This window comes from Rhopalosiphum maidis, chromosome 4 (assembly GCF_003676215.2).
Source record: "Rhopalosiphum maidis isolate BTI-1 chromosome 4, ASM367621v3, whole genome shotgun sequence".
Classification (NCBI taxonomy): domain Eukaryota; kingdom Metazoa; phylum Arthropoda; class Insecta; order Hemiptera; family Aphididae; genus Rhopalosiphum; species Rhopalosiphum maidis.
The window spans coordinates 18,948,873-18,972,736 of record NC_040880.1 but is presented as its reverse complement, the minus strand read 5'-3'; the positions used below and the strand labels follow the sequence as shown (position 1 = coordinate 18,972,736).

Genomic DNA, 23,864 nt, shown 5'->3' with positions numbered 1-23,864 from the left:
AAAACAAGTCCATTCGTTTTGTATTTTAAAAAATAATAAAAAGATAAATGAAAAGCAGATTCAATTTAATAACTTAAAATAACTCATTACAAAATGTTGGTTGATCCAAATAAAGATTGAAACTATAATGTAATATGTTACTCATTATAGTTGGGACGATTTAAATGAATTTAATAATTTATTTTAAACGGAAGTAATAGGTTTCCAATGTTCTCCTTTTGGTATTTATCTGACTTTAATACTGACAGATAGGGGGACGATTATAAATAATGTAATGCGATAATTTTGACATTTTTAACCCCTATAGAATTGCTTATCGTTATAAACAGTATAAACCATGTACCCGTAACGCATATGAACATTACAGTAACAGTATAGATGCATATAATTATCCTTTTTTTACTACAGCATGGTATAATCAATTTAAGTGAAGAAATGACTTTAGTTTTATGAATTTTATCACATGTTAAAACTTAAAAGTATCAAAACTAAATAATTGGTATATAGTATTTATTTAAAACCGTATGACATACTATTACTACTAGATTTTGCACGACTTTCTTTAAAAATATATACATTGGTATATTTATATTGTTTCAAAAACTAGAAATATGTAATTTAATAAAATTTAATAGCTTGTTTACACCAAATGAAAAGACATTTAACTATAACAAATGTCAAATAGATATATGGAGAATATTTAATATTATAATGTTCAGTCTACAGCTATTATAACAACTGTACACTAATAGTACACTATTATTATGCATATTAAATAATAATACTTGCTACTGCGATACCTACCTATAATGTTATTATATATATCAGGTCATCAAACTCTCATTATAAAAAGAACTCGTCGACTGAATAAGAATTCGTATGAATAAATATAATAATTATATTAAATAAAATCGACATACAAAATATATAAGTTTGTTAATTAGAAATCAATTTGAATTACGTGTTTAGAGTTTGTATATACGCTTTTACAAATTATTATTTAATTAAAATACGCGGTACCCGCGTGTGTATATCACCATATTTTTAGTGGAAAATATAATACTGTGTTTGAGTAGTTTTTTTTTTAATGTTTATTTTAAAACGAATCATATGAATTTGAAATTGTAACTAAAGAACTTATCTCATCATAACTATGTAAAACAAGACTCTTTGATCGAGCACACTTCATATTTTTCTTTATAACTTCGATAATATGTAAATTTACTCTAATGTTAATTAAAAATAAACTATAGTAAGAAGCAGGTACGTAGATTTATTATGTCACACATGTATAAGACAGAGACAACGCAGTCGTATTTTAAATTAATTAAATTAATTGATTTATTTATAAATAAATTGTAAGTGTATGATTCGAATAACATAAAATAATTGTTCATTAGGTAGGTGAAACTAACAAATTTTATTTGATCGATTTCATGAATAAATTTAGTTTGATAAGCAAATAAAAAAAGAAAAGTTTATCGACACATAAATACATCATATAGGTAAATTTGATTAAATAATAAACGCAATATATAATATGTAAGTTCAAAAGTTTTGGATTGTAAAAATAAAATAAAAATAGTTAACAATAAACATTAAAAATATAAAAGCAATCAATTCTTGATTGTTTGTACCTATTTTTAAACTAAAAATTAGAAAACAAATATGTTCAAGAGAATATGTCATTGATATAAATAAAAATGTTATCCAAAAATAGGTATAAAGTCAAATAGACATATAGTCTATATCAATTTAAATATAAATCACAAATGTTTGATTCTATATATATATAGTACGTATAGTTTATAAAGTAGATACAGAATTATACTTGGTATTTTTACCGATAAATATATAAATGTAATAAGGATCTTTTAAACTTTTTAACCTAATGGACAATCATGATAAATTAAAATCAATGATAAAATAACGCCATGTGTTTACACTAGGTATATTGACTGCAATTTAATGTCTTAAAAATTATAATAAGTCAAATAATAAAATGTAAAATACCGGAATATTTTACACAATATTATTTAACAGTTTTGCAGAATTAATTAATTATTATTAACTAATGAAAATATTTTCAGTTTTTAGTTATAAATACTAGGTTTAGTGTTTTATTTGTACAGAACTGTAAAAAATATATTTTTTTTTTTACTATTAATTAGTCAACTGATAATGAATTAAATTATTTATTTGAATAATTAAGTTATAATCTTATTTTTATTATTATTATAAATATAATATATCACCACCAAAGGCGTTTAAAAAATTAAAATGTTGTTTTACGAATTATTGTTTAAATATTATATTATATTATGTTATATTATGAATATATATAATATTACGTATCTATAGTAGTAGTATATAAAATAACTTAATTAGGTATATCATTTTAATTTACTAAAATAATATAATTTACCTAATGAATAATTATTCTTATGTTGGTATCAAATAAAAAGTAACAGACAAGGGAACATTTTCATTGCATTTGTAGGTTGATTGTTATTTATAAAATTACACATACAAATAAAACATAGGTAATTAATAAAAGCGTATCCAACAAAAGAATAGAATATTCAGTTATAAAATATAAAATTGAACAAACAAACAAAACTGTTAAATTCAGTTTAGTAAAAATGTAAAGTTCAATAAGACAATTATTAGTATCAATAATTGATGGCCTATATTAAAATAAAATAAAACATTAAAATTATGCAAGTTTTATGCGTAGAATAATTTGATAATTTGCCAACACGATAGTACAGGGAAATGATACGATTTGAGATAATATTCTAGTTTATTTAAGTGTTAAACAAATTTGTTGAACACATTTTTATTTTGTCGGGACGGGTTTGGTATTAATCTAAAAGCAGAGAACCGCAGATAAAAATGTTATCATAATTATAGCTATATATTCAGGGATGGATGGTCGAAATCCATTCGACTGAAGTATTTTAAACGCACATTAATCAATGATCACTAAACTAGTGGCAGTTTTTGTATTTCGTAATCTGGAAATTTAATATGTTTTCATAAATCACTTTGTATAACAGACGCTGATAATAATATTTCGAGTAAACTAAACTGATGTTCATTCAAAGTTCAATAGATAAAAAAATTAATAAATCATCGGTTAGTATTGCTGACAATACTCATTAAATTACAGTGTCCCCGTATAGTTAAAAATAATATTTATCTATCAAACCCTCGAAAAAATAAATTAAATGTTTTAATTGTTTACCATAAAAAATTCTCGGTTAATTCTTAATTGTATTTGAAAAAAAAAACATTAAGATTGTACAGAATTACCGACGTTTAATTACGTAATTTTCAAAATAACCATAATAATAATACGCATTACACATTTAAATAAATAAACATTTGATGTAATGATTTATTTATTTATTATAATAATACCAGTAAAAAACTAACTATAAATGATTGTCCTACGTTACGATTATTATTGCTAAAGAATAATTAATTTGCATCCTTCGGAAAATGATGTATACATAAATATTTATACATGTTATTATAGGTGGATCTATTATTACTTATTGGATATTAATAATCAAAATATTAATTATTAAAATTTATATAATTTAAGAATATTCTTAAATTCTCTCGTTTTAGCAGTGAAGTACAATAATTTTATTATTTGGTATAACGTAGATTCCAAGAACAATACGAAATATAAAAGAAAAACCACGAGTTCATCAGAGTAATATACCAAACAAATTTTATATAAAATATAACAAATAACAATATTTCGATTCAAACACGTTTTGGTTTATTAAAACAATGTCTGTGTAATAAATATTATTATGTCGTCAGTTATACAAAACGTACGGTGGTGTTATAGTTGTACCTTTACTTGTAAATAGTAAAAATTGTTTTTCCTAAAAACGTTCGACTTAGAATATTATCATATAAAAAATTTTACAATCCGTACATACGGTTTTTTCTTTTTAATTCAACCTTGTTTTATGTTTATAGCACCTATACTAGCTATATCAAATAAAATATTAAATACATTTGTGAGGACATAATTCACCAATTAACGTACAATAGGAAAGTGTACGTTTAGGATTTGTTATTAATTTACTTGAAAATTCACCTTCAAAACAAATTGCATTTTTTTAAAACATCACAGCAGCATGATAATCAAATTCTGAGATAATAATAAATGAATGATTCGTATATATAATGAGTAGTTTTAGTTACGCTAGAATAAATTAATGCATTTATACAAATATAGGTAATATCTGTATTGTTAGTATTGCAAGTTTTCAACGATTTATTATAAATTATAACGTAGTATATATTTTCTTATGATATAGGTAGTGTTTAAATACACTATAATAATATGATATCGTTTATAATATTATCATTTAGCAGAGAAAAATATTTGCATTGTTTTTCAGGTGATGAATTTTTTATGCTAACTTACGTTACCGGATTTCTGTCGGGCAAACAGCCACAACGCGTGTAGGAAATAATGTTAGTATTATTATGTATTATTATCATTTCATTATACATCGCATCATAATACATAGTACGGTTCGATTTCGTGTAGATCTGTCAATATTTACGGAACAGTCGACACGAAAACAATAAGAGTTTTTACGTTTCCCAATATGTGTAAGTTCCGCGAGTATTTTTATATTATTATACTCGTTACGCATTCGGTGGTCGGCGGTCTACGGGGTGATATTTTCCATCTGACCGGGCCGTCGAACTATGTATATTATTATAGGTAATATTATTATGGTATCATATACAGGAGACATACGAGGTTTTACCTTGGGCGGTGGCGGTGACGAAATAAAATCGTACGGGGCCCGAAACAGAACGAACCATAACGCCTCTCCGACCGCAGCTGAATACATGTATATACATACATATAAAAATAATAAATATATATTACAGGTAGGTGTACAATACACGATACTTATATATATATATACATAAACGTTCGCCGCGCACACGTTTATAAAAGAGTTTACGGCGGCGGGCGCGTCGTACATACGATTGGCCGTGCTCGCGGGAACCCGGGTGTACCGTTAAACGCGCGGTCGCGGCGGTGTCCTCCGATAGGCCCTTCGACCGTTCGGTTTAATATTGGCAGGTTACAGGTAGGTAGGTACCTGTGCGATGTTATCGCGCGTGTATGCGTGTGTGTGTGCGCTTGTGTTATATTGTTTTCGTAATACTGTCACGTCTTTCGGATAATGACAAAACAATAATACGAAAAAAAAAATACATAAGACGATAATAATAATAATGACAAAAAAAAAAAACGCAGAAGATAAACAATAATAAACAATTTAAAAAATCCCGTGTACCTAAACGTGAAAAAATACAAAATAAATCAAGGGAGGGAATATACGAGTGTCCGTGTATAATTTGTGGCGAAATGCATTCCGCACAGTGTTGCCATTTTCCCTTAGCGCGCCGCCCCTCCCGACAACTAGCCTCACCCACCACCGTGGCGGCGCGTTACCCCTCTACCACACGGTGGGATTAAATAAATAATAATTGCATTTTCAAAGCCGGAGCGGAGAATTGGGCGCGCGCCTATCGTATCAACATAATATTTTACAATATCGTAATAATATAATATATGAGTGGCAATATAACATTCAGCACCAACTCTGTAGCCCCACGCGTGCATAATATACGTAATATTATATACTTACTACATATTATTATACTTTATACGAGATTATGAGAGTAGAAATTAAAAACGTACACACTCAAAGATAACAACAACAATGTATAAGCACACACAGACTTATTAATCTAAATGATGTCACGAGAGCGCCGCCCGGTGGAGGAGCTTGCATGGGCGGCAAAAAGGGGTTAGACGGAGACGAAGAGTCAACGACCCCGTGCGAGAGCGACTTACGTTTATTATTATACACGCGCTGTTAATCCATATATCCGGTGCAGCGGGCAAGCGTGCGTGTGTCCAGAGGATGAATCCGAAGTGATGCGAGCGCGACCGGGCGATCCGATTTCACGCGACGGACGGCGAACAGTTGCACACGCGTAATAAGCAGACGATACTGAGCGACAATGTCGTGGTGTCAACGGCAACGGTGGACGGAGCGGCAATTCGTTTTCGGAAAAATCGCGTCCCACGAATGTGTGCGCGAGTGAGGAGTGGTGGGAGAGGGAGAGACACAGAGATGAACGGAAAATTCAAAATGGTAGAGAAAAAAAAATGCCGAACCGATTTTCTCGCGTTTTTCTTCCACTGTACCGTACGCGCGCGCAGTGGGGTTGCGGTCAGGTGGCGGCCATGACTGCTGGCTGTGGCTGTCGTCGTCGGCGGCGGCGACGGGTTCTCGGCGGGTACGACGAGTACAACTGCGCGCGGCGTTCGACGAGCAGAGTGGAGTGGCGCGCGCGCCGCCACGTTGAGAGCGTTTAGCCCCCGCGCGCCGGCACCACCGCGACCACCGCTACACCACATAATATGTATACACGTATAATATTTACGCGCAGCGCGCGCGCGCGCGTGTGTGAGCGCGCTGGCTATGGGCTCGGCACCGCGGAGGGGGGCGCGGCTCGGGGGGGAAGGGTGCGGCGGCGGCGTCCCCCACCCCGTGCAGCACCGCCCGGAGCATCGACGAGGGGAACGTCTGCTTTGTAAGCGCCCGAGCTCTCCGCGGGGCCCGCGAACGAGTTAACAACGTCAAATGACTCCGATGGCGAAATGGGCACACGTGTTACCCTCGCGCGCACAACTCGCTATATAGCTCGCTGGTACGCACGCACGCGCATGACCGCCGACGGACGGACAGGCCGCCGCCCGCCCGCGACTGCACTGCCGCCTGAGAGTAGGCACATTAACGGAACGATTTCATACATATAATATACGCGTGTACGTATGGAGAGAGAGAGAGAGAGAAAAAAAAATGAGGAGGTCGAACCATCAGCGCATCATCATCATCATCATCACCGCATATTGCACACGTAGGGAAAATCGTCATCATCATATACCATACGTAATAATATATTACGATTATTATACTGCCGGAGGTACAATAAACAGCGCGTTGTTGGCTGTATTATATTATCGGCGACAACGTGCCCCCTTTTTCGGTACACATTTTGAAAATCTAGGACATTCCTAGAGGTATATATTGGTACTAACATGATGTTATTATGATACACATAATGTTATATTATGTTCCACGAAGGTTTTCTGAACAAAACGCGTGGTGCAGTTAAGTTGGTCGTCTTCAAAATGTCGCCACTCCCCTCAATCAACCGTTTTTCCGTTCTGCTGGTCGCAGTATATGTCGGTCGTAAAATCTCAGAAAATTCCATTCCACCGATTTCAAGATACAATACTAGCAGTATTATTCTTATAATATATGCAACAACATACGACATTTTATGTTGTAACATGATATACCTATATTATACTTATAGTATATTATAATTAATTATAATGGTAATAATAGTAATCATATTATTAACGAAATTATGATAATATTTTTATAATAATAAGTGAAGTACAGTTAATACAGATGTCACAACGGACAATCGGCGCATGATCACGGAAATACGTTTTTGCTGAAACCCAGAAATATTTTCTGCAATTTCTATAATTTATTCCGAACACCGTATCAAACCTACGGATTTTGTATCCACCTATCGCTACAATTACTTAGTTATAAGATCGAAAAATATAGCTAGACTTTATAAATTATTTTATATCAATACCTATTAGGAAACATTATATCATTATAAATCGTTTAATTATTCATTATCTGTATCATATACATAATATTACTTTTATATTTTGTAAAATACTAATTATAATCACATTTAAGCTGTTAAAAGTATTTAAGAATAAATAAATACTAAATAGCGGACTTAAAATGATAATCTTTTTTTTTTTAAATTTAAGCACATATGTATTACATATTATGTACATCGAAAACTAACATATTTCTTCCCCTCGAGTATAGTAAACATGATGGTAAACACAAGCAGTTATATTTCACATACATCACACAGTAGGTGGTATTAAAAACATATGTACATATTTAATAAAATTTAACTTCATATTTAATATAATAGTTTTTATATAATACATTTTTAATTAAGAAAATGTTATTAAAAACTGAAAAAGTAGATTTGTTAAAATAATTTGAAGTTTCATTATAAAAATTATTTCAACATTTCAGAATTTTTGAAATTTAAAACTCCTTCCAATAAAGTTTATAAACACTAGTACAAGTTTAACACAGAGATGTTAAACTAGTTTGAATTACATTTTAATTTGCATAATATATGAATTAGAAAAACATGTAGGTATAAGAATTTTATACCGCAAAATAATAATTACAACATTATAATGTAAAATGTGATAAAAAAATAATTAGTTGAAGGATACCTTACCCTAAAAGTTAAAACATATTAATGATTTCAAATTAATTATAAATTATATTTTAATGTTTATAATCTAATTTAAGTATTAATAAATCAATTGAATACCTATAGCTGTAATAAATACATACATTATATTTTTAGTTATTTTAAAATAAACTAAATGACGTGATATAAGTTTTTAATAAGTAGAATGTTTAGACATTTTCTTACACTTAAAAAAAAATTAAAATCAAAGATTTTTTAAAGGATACAAGGTCGTACAAATATAACATATATAAATGTTGAGGATGATTTCATTCGTATCTTTCAAGTGCGTTACAACAATTCAAGTTGTTTTTTTTAACTGTTTGAATAATTTATTAAGTGGTTAATTTGTCGATTGTCATAAGTCAAATGACATATGAAACAAAGCTTAAAAATAATTAATACAATTTTAAATGTAAACTAATAAGATTGCATTTACTGATAAACTGGATAATACGGCAAGACATAGATAATACATTTTTAATAAATCAATTCAATTAATTGAAGCTTAATTAAAAGGAAAAGAAATCGAATAGATGCATATATTCGAATACTAACACGACTGCAGTTAATGTATTGTAATGTAAAACTGCCCTCGGCAAAATCAATAGAATGCGCCACGAATTGTGGTTGGTAGATCCCTTTTTTTTTGGGTAGGAATGTTTTCATACGACATTTTCGCGGTACCCTTTTAACACCCTTGCTATACCCTAACCGACAAAATGGCCGAGCCCCGTTTTACCTGATCCACCAATGGATGTTCGCCAGGCATACCGTCTATTGCGCAAGCACTTCTTTAATATATATACACATTATGTGTGTATATTATTTAATTTAAATCATCCAAGTAAATTTAATATACACGTACCTATATCTATACCTATACACAATATAGGTATGTTTAGTTACTATACATAACATACGTTTATTTATAAATGTACCCATCGAATTAAACATTTTTATTACATTATAAAGTCAAATAATTTCAAGATTGCAGTAATTTTATCCAAACATTATCAATAATATTTTATCATTAATCGACTAATACAATATTATTTTAATCAGTTTTCATATACTAGTGAAATAATATTAAAATATTCACTCATTTAAACACTAAATCAATAAAGATAGATTATAATATAATATTATTATCTAATAAAATGAATAGGAAAAACATTTAAACCAGTGATTTTAAATCACTGGAACACGATTAACCTTAAGGTGGGTATAATAACATAAAAATTAGTCTTAATAGCTAAATACAGCGTTTTATAAACGCAGTAACATTATTTATTTAATATATATATAAATAAATATAATTTTTATACATACCTATTTTAATATTGAGTACAATAAATGTAATATCAATGATAATTTAAAAATTGAAGTATTATAAGTTTTTATCCTAATAGAGTAATGTTAATGTTTAATAACTACAAAACTTCGTTAATATAATAAATGTCAGCGTATTCCTATTGTTTTGTTTTTCGTATGTAATAGAAAATATAAGTGTTTTTTAACAAATAATTTGTTCTAAGTAATTTACAAACAATTTTTATATTTTGTATACGTTTTTACAGTTTAAAACATAAAAATGAAGAACTGTTGAAAGTTTCACTATTTAACCAGTTGCAATTGAATGTGCCAAACGATTACGAGTACCGGTAATGACCCTTATAGGCTTGGGCAAAGAACACGCGTGTGTGACCTAAATAGTTAATATATATATATATATATAGCTACTATATTAAAGGTATCAATCATTATACTCCGGGATGAAAATAATGATGAACAAACGTAAAAACTTAAAATAATTTAATGAGAAAATCAAAATTAATTGAAATGTGATAACAAAGCAACAATACAACATGTCGTAGCCAAGTAAATAATATAATAAAATACATAAGAAAAAAAAGCACTACATAAATATTAAGCGAAGTAATCGGGTGTCCTATTAAATTTGAATAGAATAATAAATAATTGTATTATAACAATTATTCTGACCGGATTTTTGAATTACCAAAAATGGTCAAGATATTATCAAAAACGAGTGGCTAGCTTATATTCATATTATCACCGTTTTTCTTGAAAATGTCTAGTTTTATTTTAAAATTTAAAATAAAATTGCTTGTAATTTCAATAAATAGAAGCATAATATAAAATATTATATTTATATAGCTAACGCACAAAATATTTCTTTAGCACCAAAAACAAAAATAATATCCAATAAAGCTTCCAGAGACTACGTAGAGTCTTAAAATCATAGTAAAACGACAAGATGCAAATTAAAGAAAAATAGGTGTAGCTATAGTTAATTACTTGTTGATCATCTTTGCTATATAAGCCAATGTATTGCATTATTATTATATTAAATTTGATTGTAAACGAAGTTTTCCACTGGTTATATGTCAAATACACTACATAGTATAGTGGTCATAAGAATGATTTTAGAATTTTAAATCCATATTAAGATAAAAAAAAATTTAATTCAATGTTATTGGAATATGAAATTAAGTCTTATAATAATATAAAATATAAATTGAAAAAGCTATAAAAATGTATTAAAATATAATTAAAAGTCTGTGTAAAATTATTAATTAAACAAGAAATGGAGTTTTAAATTGCTTTATTTCTAATGTATCCATTATACGTTTTATATCAAGTTAATACAGTAAAGCAATATATATAACATAGTGGCCTACAAGCTATATTTATTTTAATAATTTATTATATATTAATTTTATCAACTGCGACATTTGGAAAATAATATATTTTTTTTTTATTAATTTAATTATAAAGTTAGAATAACATTAATATATTGAAAATCTTCGAAGTAAAAATGAAAATTTTATAAAAATAAAATGATAAGATCAATACATTTTCTTCATGTTTAAAATATAATACTAAGTTTAATGTAGAAACACATTATTTCAAATATTATATAAAATCTAAATTTATGGACAATCCTGTTGCATTTAAACAGTGAGGAAAAAGTTTCGATGTGATAAATTATTGAGTTGAGTACAACAAAAAATTGATATTTATCACGAAATATATAAAATGGTTGTATAAACACATTTTAGTAACATAAATATTACTAAATTTTAAAACTTTTAAAATAATTTATGAATTTAAAAAAATAATTTTAATTTGGACCATTATTAAATTATTTAATACCATTATATATTATCTTATCCCATTAGTAAAAATTAAAAATAAAAAGTAGTCCAAAATATAAAAAAAGAAGTTTAAATGTTCAATAAAAAAAATTATTACGTAATATAATCTGTTTTAAGTAAATATACTACAAATTACTATATAGTTATAGTAATGAAGAAATGTAGCAATACTGTTGTCCATGTTAGTATAGGTATACCTAATGTTAAGTATACATACAATTATAGTATATTCACGTTTGTCTAAAAAATTACGTTTTCTTTATGAAAACACTTATATGTGCGTAATAATGTTTGAACTAAATATAGTTATTATATCATAAATTAAATAATCTATCGAGTTTTCTTTATACCATATTAAATCCTGAAATCTACAGTTATTAGCTTAAACTTTTTTTTACAATATGGTATCCAAACTGTAAGTTAAACGTCTTTTTGATGTTTTAAATTGTAATTTAAAATTTATTAATTTTAGTGAAAATTAACAAATAAAGATTTAATGTGATCATCAAAAAGGGTATGTTTAATACATTTCAGGAAAAGGTCAAAAATAAATAAGCTATTTATTAATAATTATTTTTATGCTAAAATTAGTTCATAATTGAGGTGTTTAAGTGGAATAAATCATTATTGAGATAAACGCATTAAGTGATACATTAAAGAATTGTTTTCTTTGAATAGCATTAAAACGATGAACAAAATTAACATTAAAATACAAGGAAATAATTAAAAATAATATGATTTAATTTAACCTAAATAATATTAAAATATTATTATGATGATAAAAATACTTCTAAATTCAATATAATTACAATAAATTTAAAATTAGTAGGTATATTTATTTTTTTAAGATACTTTAACTATTTATAAATATCAATCAAGATAGACCTACGTTATTTTAGTTAAGTATTGTATAGTTACAAGTTACGAATTAATTAAATATGAACTAGCAAAAGAATATAGGTATAAATTAATAATAATATAACGTGTGCTAATATAAATGATATATGATTAAAAAGAAAAATCATAAAAAAGGTTGTTTACCTATATATTGGCGTATTATTATAATATAAATAAACCAAGTAATTCAATGGATTTGAGATCAGAAAAATAATAATAGAAGTAGTGCTATTTCAAATTACTAATTATAGTATTTAATATTTAAAATTAAATATTAACATAAATAATGGGCAATTAATTGGATTAAAAATACAAAATTAAAGCTATATACATTATTGAATAATAGATGATAGAATTTGTTTGCATTTACTTACTATTTGTGTCATACAAATAGTAAAATACTTAATGACAAATCATTCCATGTCACTGTGGTCTATTAATTGGATTCAACTTTCAACCTTTAAAACAACTATTAAATTTCCTATAATTTTTTTGTTTTATGAAAACCGCTGTAGATTTAGCTATAAAATATACAGTGGTAGAATACAACGACATTTAAACAATTTTAATTATACTTTTTAAGCAATGGTTTTAACGTGCCTTATATGGAATATATTTTCATATTAAAATTCTCAACTGAACAATTTATAATCAGTCGGAGACTATGTATAAAAGGTACATTTTTTTGAGGCTTATCGGTATTATACATACAACATTCCGCATAACCTGCGTACGCAGTGAAACGGCAGTATGCGAATTTAGCGCGAAATGTTTTGTCGCAATACTATATGGTTAGCCGGAATTATTCGAGGCGTGTTTCATATGTCTATCGAAAATAGGATCGTATGTTTGTATTATTTGTTTATTTTTTTTCAGAGTTAAAATGCGTTAAAATAAAGACTACCGGGTGGAAAAAATGTACAACACACACACAAGTATACATGAAGCAATGTGCCATTTTCACAATAACGTCAACTGGGCGAGGCGTATAAAATAATATACTCAGAAGAAACGTGATGAAAACCGTCGTCGGGGTGATCATGAAGGCAAAGCGAAACACGACGTCCAAGGTCGCGCACCGGTACGCAGCGGATCACAATATTATTATTATTGTTATAACATGCGCCTGTCCCGGTGAAGGCGGCGCGAGGCTCGCGTGTATGGGGAAAAACACAAAATGAAAACTTCGCGTACACTTGGCGGATTGCGCGCAGAAGCGGCGACGAGGTTGTTTTCTTTACTACATGGCCGTCGTCATACAACGTGGTGGGTGGGGTCTCGCATATTGCAACAGGGTGGAAAAAAATCCGCCTTGCAACACATGCCGAGATGAGCCGCACACGGTAAACCCACCGACGCGCCGCGCCGCCGTGGCAACAGTGTGCGAGCCGCGAGGCCAACAAGTGGGTGCATCGTAACGCGCGGACGACAGCGTTCACACACTCACATACGCGCGCGCACGCCTCGCTCCCACACGCACGCACGTACCCCCCCACAGCCCAGCCCCTCTACCGCCACCAATCCTCAACTTTCAAGCTCTCCGTCCTTCACGCGATACAGACATTTGTGTACGCGCACATAATATTTAGCGCGCTTTTACATCGTATTATATCTGAAACGTTTATCTTGAATCTTCCGTTTGGTAAAGAAACCGTTTTGGTTTTTATCGTCATTCCAAAGTGCCGCGATTAATACTTGAAATATTACATCACGTGGAGAAAACCAAAACACAAAAAAAAAAAAATATATACAAGAAAACCACTTCTCGAAAGATTTTGTACTCACGGCATGTACAACAGACCGGCACACAATTATGCAAATACGAAAATACGTTCAAACCCTTTTTATTATCTCTCCGCTCTTCTTCTTCTCTCACCGAAAATATCCTAAATAGTTTTGAGGTCACGCTGTGGTCGGACGCCGACTACTTACGACAACGAGGCGGACGGCGGACGGGTGTGGTGGCGCGGGGTGGGGCGGGTTATACACGGGCTGCAACGGTGGTATCGGTGTGCGGACGAGTGGGTGGGCGGGCGGGAGCGAAGGAGACGGAACGACAACGAGTGAGAGAGCGCTGGTGGCGACACGTGGAACCGAGTTCGGCCTTCCCGTAGCGGACCGCGCTCGATGTACGCGCAACGCGTCCTTAACTCCGACCCCTTCACCCGCGCCGCACCGCCATCGGTACCCGATGCACAGCCAACAGCACGACACCACCACTACCACCACCCCTGGCCGAGCGCGCGGGTGGGCGGCGGCGGCGCGGGCGCGGCGCGCGTTCACACACACACATACACATACACGCACAAACGTACACTTGCGCGTTGCACACACACGAAACTCACACGCGCGCGCCCGTATGCACGGGGTGGGGGACGCGCTGGCAACAATGCGTAACAGATCGGCCAGCGTACGAATCAAGGTCACCACACCGCCCTATTCAGCTTTATATACAGGGTGTTTTCATCGTGCCACAAAAACCTTTCGACAAGAACGAACGCAATCCTCTTCTACACCTATCTACTGAAAACTATTAGTTATCTGTATTTTTCCACACGCACGCGTCATTGATTTGTATCGTGTGTCGGTTAATAATTTTTCGTTATACTGTTACCTATATCAGTTCGAGCGTTCGTCAAGACTCTAATCCGCCATACTCATCAAACGATTACATTATGTTTAATTCAATAACGACTTTTATAATAACATTATATAATAGGGGTACAAAATCCAACTATCCGTTTTTCATCGTAGGGCGTGTATATCCAAAAGTAATGTTAATGACTTTACGATTCAACACTTATGGTAGAAAAAATATATTGCCCTGTAATTTAATATCATCACTTAAATCTCTGGTTACTGATATTTAATACTCAAGTTCAAGAGTACAATAAATATGCATAATGAAGAATACGATTAAAATACATTTTTATTTTTATTTTTAAATCCCGATTAAATTAATTCAATGTAAGAAATCAAATATTAAAATGAAAACATAAAAGTATTCAATATTATGTTGTAGGTACGTTTAAAAGAGTGAAAAAATTATTATGATAAAAAATGTGTTAAGGGAAAAACGAGTAGATACTGGTAAACTTAACACTTAAGGGAAATAAATACGTACGTAATATTTCAAAAATTAAACATTCCACACATACACCATTTATTCACCAGATATAATAAGTATTTAATCATAAAAATTAGAAGTTATATCAGTACATAACTATATATATTAAAACACGCACGTAAAAAACCATCGTCGTTAGAAAAAAACTGCCGACACGTTGTATAGAATTGTATACAATGGTGATTCAAAACGTACAGTTCTAATTTAATATTATGTACAGTAATAGTGGTAGCCATAATAAAGAGTATTTTTAGTTTTTAAACAGCCCCTATCAAGTTTATAGGGATGAATAAACTCTGATCTCCGGGTATTAATAAAATCACCCTCATATTTCTTTTTTTAAAGTATTATCAACTCAATTAAGCATTTCTTTGGGAACTTAAGAGTTAATACTACTGTATATAATGTGTAACTATATATACCCAATATATAACCAATACAATTACAAATCGGCTGGATAAATAATTGTAGTATTTCACCTAATTAAAATTATACTATATATTATATAATGTAAACCTGAGATTTGTATGCAATAAAAACTTGTATTAAATATATACGAAACATGACTAAGCGTCTAGGTAAATGGAAATTATACATATATAATAAACAGTGTAATTAATACAAATAGCATTTATAATGCAATAAAATGTACGGGATGAAGTTTTCCTTTAAGCGATATGGCAATTCACAAAACGAATGAAGAGTTTAGAATTTTCGTTTTAAAATATTTTAGAAACTGTACGCCTTCGTCATACGGATATGTGTGTTATGTGTTTAGTGGAATGAGGACGTTGACCCGGGCAGCGCAGCCGAAACGTGAGAGGTAATGATGGTTGTATTTCTGTTGATTTATTTAATAAAATCATCCTAATAATAAAAATGTTTTCACGTATGTTAAGCATATAAAAATTAGATTTATCTACCCTTTAAAAAAAATATTTATAATGACAAACGGTCGATGTTTTGTACCATACTGTATAATGAGTACTGCTAGTTTTCCACTGCTGTTTTTTCTCTCGCTCGTTCTCACGGCGTGAAGGGGGCACACTAGCTATGTTTCAGTGCTACCACTGGCGTGGTTTGTGACTTTCGGGGTCGAAGACCCGGATTATGAGCACAAACACTGTGATATGACGGTTGAGTAATTTCAGTTGTGTGATAAATGTTTAGAGATAACTGTAAATCTGTATAAAACCACGGAATATTTATATTATATTCTTTCTTCTGTCGAGTTTATTATTATTATTGTAACACCTACTTAACTACTAACATGGACGCATTATTGCAAGCAAAGGGAAACGATAACGTTTTCCCAACTTAAAAACAAAATGTGGCGGGATGCCAACCCGTAGGGCACACGTAGATGAAGACGGTTAAATGCATGCGCACACCAACATATTATTTTAACAACGAATGCAATTATAGCGCATAGAAGGGTGTGGTGCCCCTTAACAAAATGTAGTGGCCTCTTGTACACTATATAGGGGGGAGTGGGCGTTTGGCACTAAAAATGAAACAATATTCTCCTACCCGTATATGAGCATAGTCGTGATTATTATATACACGGACACGGGCTTCCTAAGTTTGCCCTCACAATATTAAAATTGAAAAAACTCCTGCGAGTAAGCTTTCACTAGGCAATTCACATCAATTAAATCTCATTGTACGCATTTTGAAATGTGAACAACGCTTGAAACATTACATACACATAAATGACAAAAACTTCCCATTAAGTTTTTAACTATGTACGACAGAATTGTATATTTTGTTTATTTCAACTATACGCCTGGTATTAAAACTTTTAAAGAAGTACTACCATCTTAAATACAAGTAGAAAAAAATTGCCTATTATGTAAAATAGCACGTACGTGACTAATGAATAACACACGTAACAGGTGGAGAGAAAAAAATTGCGCGTGCATTAGTGGTTCGTGTTTTTTCTATTTTAGATGTGTGTATAAATGCATCGTATACATAGACATACTATGTTTGTTAGAAACAACTCGGAGTAAAATTTGTAGGTGTAATATGCTATAAATGTGATTATTTAGTATTTATTAAGTGTTATTTTTTTTTTGCATTTGAAAGTGAAATGATAATAACCAAGTTCGCAGACATCCTTGATGTATTCTAAATATTATCCTAACATAACTTAAAAATGCACGTCACAATATTGTTAGTGATTATCTAGTAAAATGAGCGTATTGTTCATAAAAAAATCTGATCCATAATTATGATTATTATTATATAGTATTTTCAATAAATCAAAAATAAAATAAAAACCAATTTGATAATACATAGATTACAGAAATGTACTTTTATAATATTCATCGCAATATTCTTGAAAGTTTCTCTAGACGACCTATGGATTTTTAGAAAATAAAACATGTAAAAGACGATAATGTTTTGTTTATAATATACGATCGTCCATGACAAAAAAATAATTCAGTAACAATATATTATAATATTATGAACGCGACAAGCAGCAAGTGGCATTGTGTGGTTTGGCATGTGGGCTATCCCCGTATGGTATCTCCCATAGTCCCATCCAACACACACGAGGCGTTTAGAAAAAAAAAAGAAAGAAAGAAAGAAAGAATAACTTTATATTATTTATAGGGTGAATGACCCATGCATTGGAAACGGGGTTGGTTCGTATCAGGGCATTCACCCTTCGCCGTTGTTGGTTCGGTGCGGCCAGTAATTACAAGTGCCTCTGCGTGCGTGCGTATATTTATGTGTGTGAGTGAGTGAATGTATGGGTTTGTATGTATGTGTGCTGTATATATACGTGTGCGCTAGTGTATGTGTGCTGTATATATACGCGCGCGCTGGTGTGATGTATATATATTACCGGCAACTGGTGACTGCGTGTGTGTGCGTGTGTACCTGTTGAGCGAGCATCACTTCACCGTGAACTTCACATACACACACACACATACATACAAAACAACCTGCATATGGTCGTCACCGTAAAACCTACTTTCCCCTCAAAACCTATAATGCCGGTGTGCGCCAGTGTGTGGTGTGTTGTGTTGTGTTGCGATGAGGTAGAAAAATAAAAATAATAATAATAATAATAAAAAAAGAAAACAACACCAAAAAAAAAATCGTGGAGAATCACACGAAAATTATTCTAGTACAGGTATTTACGCCTACGACGTTTCTAAAACGAATATTTCTGTTAATTATCAAAATAACCGATTGAAATGCAAATTTTCTGTCGTTTTGGTAAGGATAGTGCGAACAAAAAAATAATTTATAAAGAATAATATAATATTACATAATATATGCAATGGTAGGAAATGTTTATGACTAATTCATGAGATTTTAAAGAAATACATATTATACAAGTGTACTGTTTTAAAGGCAGGGTTAACTTATAAATATAATATAATATATATTGTACAAACAACACATAATGTGATTTGCGTAAAGGAAAAATAAACGACATAATATAACGATAAAAGCTAACCATGTATATACATCACAATTATAATATTGGTTCAGTAATTTCGTAAAAATGAATTCGTAGTGACTGTGCGTTGTCGAGCGTTAAATTAAAATGTTTAGGACTATAGTGATTTACATATACAAAATATTCACCCCAATCGTCGTTTCCTGCCCAGGGTCAGCCTTTGTGCACGAACAGAGTATTTTTTTAAAACCAGGAAGATTTTTAGGGCACAAATAAACGTGAAAACAACAGGTGTAAAATGACCCTATAAACAATGAAACGCGGGATGATTCCGACGACATGGAACAATATGACGGTTAAGGGCCAGCGCCCCCCATTATAATAATATTTATAAATATATGTGTATATTATTCAAACGAAGGGGTCTTTAACCCCATGAACAACCACCCTTGTCCGGCTTACACAAACAGGTGCCTGGAAACCTGTTCCCACGTTACACACGGTTCCCATCATTCTCGCCGGGGGTTTTTTTTTAGACGCAATTACATGTATTCAAATTAGAGTTAGTGATTTAATTCGTTTGGAAAAAAGCCAAAATTCGAATAATAATTAACAGTAGTAGTGGATAGAAAAAAAATCGTAACGGTTAAAGACTATGTTAATCGGGAAACAAATGGATATACACGAATCTATATGTAAGGATATGTATGATGGATTTATTGATAAAAAAAAAAAAATAGAAAAAAAGTATATAAATTAATTAGGAATTCACTTGATTGTAAACAAAAAATATATCGGAGGTGGTTAATGGTTATTGATATTTATTAATTATTAGTAGCTTAATAAGAAAAACCTGCAACATTGAGTGCGTAACAACTTACAACTCTTATTTTAGTAGGTTCGGTGATGTCGTTAATTATAATACATTTATCAATAATATATAAGTATAATTCACAAACTATATTATATACGATACTATACTATTGATCTATTTAAGTGCTAACAATCATTATTTTGAGAATTTTTAACTTTTTTAAATAACAACATATATTTTTTTACATACACTGAAGTAGATTATTTTTTGAGTTCCTACTGAGACGTATAGAAATTTATTTTTAACAGGTAGTAAATAAAGTTATAATAAGTTATCATTTATGTAAGTAACTATTATAAATGAATAATTCGTCACCGGTAAATATTATACTATACAGCCATACAGAACATTTTGTTTCCGGGAATATAATTAAAGCATAGGACGATTGGTCTATTGTTTGATTTTGTAATAACTGGGCATCTGAAAATTCAGGTTGGGTATTTGATGTAATATTATACATTTAAAATTGAAGTTTATTATATATATACAAAGTAGTTAAGTAAAATACTCTGCACATATAATGTCTTAACTATAACTCCATATCAAATATTTATTATTTTAATGAATTAAAAAAAAAAAATCATTTTGTGACTTAGTTTTTCATTTTTGGTAATTATATTATAGGTATTTGTAAGAATACATGAATAATTAAGTATAGTAATAAAAGAAAGATAAAAAATTTAAATAGAAAAAGTAAATAGTCCTCTATTTTAATGCTTATTTAAAGAGGATAAAATATTTGTAAATATTATTTTTACAGCGATTCAACAAGTAGTTTACTCCACGTAATTTAACTTTAAATACCTATAGCTAATTAATAACTAGTTCAACATTCAATCAGTACACATAAAAATATTACGAAAAATGTTTCATTATAGGATAATAAAATAAAAAATGTAGATTGTCAACCTAGAAAGGTAAACACTGACAACAAGGAAAAATTGTAAATTTAATTTTTTTCGAAATATTGTTTTTCAAACATCCAATTATAAGTTAAAACTTCGAAATAATAACTGTAGATATACACTTAAATGGATCACCTTGTATACGTAATAAATGTAATTACATTTTTTTAAATTCTATTTTGATGTGATTTTTATTTAGTTAAATAACTTGAATAGTTAACATAATACAATTTTCTGGTTGAAAAAATATGGATATATATATAATAATTTAAATGATTTTGCTATCTACATAAATAATGGGCATTTCAATTTTTCAAGTAAAAATAGGACCACAAATTAATTTCATTAAGTTATGATTGTGTGGCATAATATAATTTACAATTTAGAAATTATAAATCCAACACATAATTTGATATAAATTAATTTAGAGATTCTTTATTTAAGACAATCAATAGGAATTCATTATATTATTGTTACAAAAAACACAGAATATAATATAGAGATAAAATATTTTAAAAATACATAATGTAGTCATATCTCTAAAATTGTACCTAATCTTGTATAGACATTGCTTTTTCTCTAGTTTCAGTAATTGTCAAAGTATAAATATTATTGCAATTTAAAAACTGAAAACGATAATTCTTATATACCGATTCTTATTTATATTAGAAGTTAGGACATGCTGTAAAACGTAACATTTTTATCAGTGGTCATTCGAAGATATAATAGTTTAAACGTTTAAGCAATGTATAAAAGATAAAATATGTTTAACTAATGAAGCATCTCGTGAAAGATCATTTTAATGTATATTTATATAAAAATGAATACAGTACCAAATTATCAACGAATAATAAACTATAGTAAATCATAAACTCTACAGATAAAAAGATTATTATAAAAATTGTAAATAAACATAATAAAAACAATATTGAACTATATGCAATGACTCATCAGATTACGGGCAAGATTTTAACATTTTACTGCTAATGAAATTATTAGATATACTTAAGTATACCAAAATAACTAGAAACATTTTTAAACACCAAATTGTTGCACAGTACATGTTGTTAATTTTAAAGGAAATATGTAATTAAATGATGATAAGGAAGTAGCACTGTAAATTAAATAAATCGGTTTCGTTATTTATCATAACACGGAAGGTTTTTGAATAAATGTAACAGATTTAGATACTCGGGAGATAAGAAGCTATGTATTTCACTTTGCACCGTTTTAACATTAATACGTTGAACTGCACGCAACGTAGTGACGTTAAAAAATAAGCTACGTAAATGTCGAATTTCGAAAAGTTATTATTAAAAACTACAAGCCTGTACGATATACAATAATATTATGATTGGTTGAGAATAGAGCAAAAAAAAAAAAAAAAAATACGACGTAAGTGCAATTAAATTGCGTTTATCGCGACTACGTTTCACCGAGCTATTGCACTAGCGTGTCCCCGGCGGCGGCAGCGTTCGGGGTTATTACGACGATCGTAAAACGTATTTACTGCTCGTGATCGTCGCAGCTTCTCGAGAAAAGCGACGGTTCGGCGATTGGAAACGGAAACCGTACTACAATATTATTTTACAGCAACGACGATGACGTTTGTTATCGGCGTCGAAGGGTAACACTACCAGCGGCCCCGGGACGTCATTTTTTGTATTTTTTTCGTCCTCGTTCTTAATATTATAACATTATTATTATTATAGTGAACAGGCTCTTTATAACCATTTACTGTCGTGAGCCGAGCCGATAATATGGCAACGCGGCGAACTGAACGCCGCGGCCTCTCCCCCATAGCGCTGTGCGCATGATAATATTATAGTCGCGCGAGAGGAATATAATATATTATATATATTATTATTTTATATATATATATTATCATAGCGTGGCTGTGCTGCACGCGCCACTCGCGCGCACATACACACACACACACACGCGCGCGCGCGCGCGTAATATTCAACAATAATAATAGTTGTGCACTTTGACCAGTTTGCCCTATCGGGGAACGAGCGAGCGCGCAGTGTATATTTAATAAGCCTGCCGTTGCTGGCTATCCGACGTGCTTCACACGCGTTTAACGCGGCGGCGATATCATCATCACCACCACCACCACCACCACCACCGCCGCCGCCGACGCCGTCGTCATCGAATCGACGCATAATTATATTATTATTATACAGGGCGAACACTGCGGCAGATATAATATACATGTGGTTTTACAACAACGCCCTACGAGTATTTAACGATACATAATATTAAATGCGTGTGCGTGTACATGGTGGCTGATGGAGTGTCGTCATCGGGGTTCCGGCCGCCGCGGTTGTCGTCGTTATCATCTTATTATTAGTTTTTCTGCGATTAAAAAATAAAATAAAAAAAATAGGACGCGCGGCGTATTCGCCCGACAGAGCCTAACCGCCCCACCCGCTCGCGGGACCTTCACGCCGGAGCGCAATATCATATTAATATACGGTTTTCCTTCTACTAGGCGCACGCAAACAGTGTTCCCCGCAATGTTCACACACACGTTCCTATACCCGTTTTACGAGACAAACAATTTAAGCGGCCCCTGTGTTCACCACCACACTTGTGCCTTCCGATATTATAATATTTGAAACTAGATTCATAGACACGGCACGAATTTTATTATTTTTTCTTTATCTCCCCGTGAGTCACGCGACCCGCTTATCGTTGCCGACACCGGGTCGTTCAAATAATTTTCATTGGCTCACGATATCGTTCCGAAAACGTATTAAAACGAGAATCAAGCCAGAGAGAGTGGATTTAAAGACTGTCCAAATTTGCAAAAAAAAAATAAAAAAATAATGTGTAGCCACACTATACTTCAGTGTATAATATTATTAAAACGTTCGGTTTCTCGTTGTGTGCTCTCCCTCCGCGACTCCCCTCTCGCCAGCGAACGCATCTGCCATTGTTTTTCCCAGAACCGCTTGTATAGGAAGTAAATCATAATAATAATGTGTTCGTTTCATAGTCCGTTTGATAAATATTTGACTATCGA

At 31.2% G+C, this 23,864-nt stretch overlaps 1 protein-coding gene across 3 annotated transcripts in view; it reads right to left on the bottom strand.

The window, feature by feature from the left end:
• Positions 1-23,864, bottom strand: part of LOC113550643 (protein tramtrack, beta isoform-like) — a 36,302-nt gene that overhangs the window by 10,378 nt on the left and 2,060 nt on the right. Inside the window, exon 1 of one of the 3 annotated variants that reach the window (XM_026952602.1) lies at positions 5,912-6,370. The exons of the other annotated variants lie outside the window; for them this stretch is intronic. The gene's annotated coding sequence lies outside the window, so the exon portion shown is untranslated. Of the gene's footprint in view, positions 1-5,911; positions 6,371-23,864 lie in introns of those variants that run through there. 3 annotated transcript variants of the gene reach the window in all.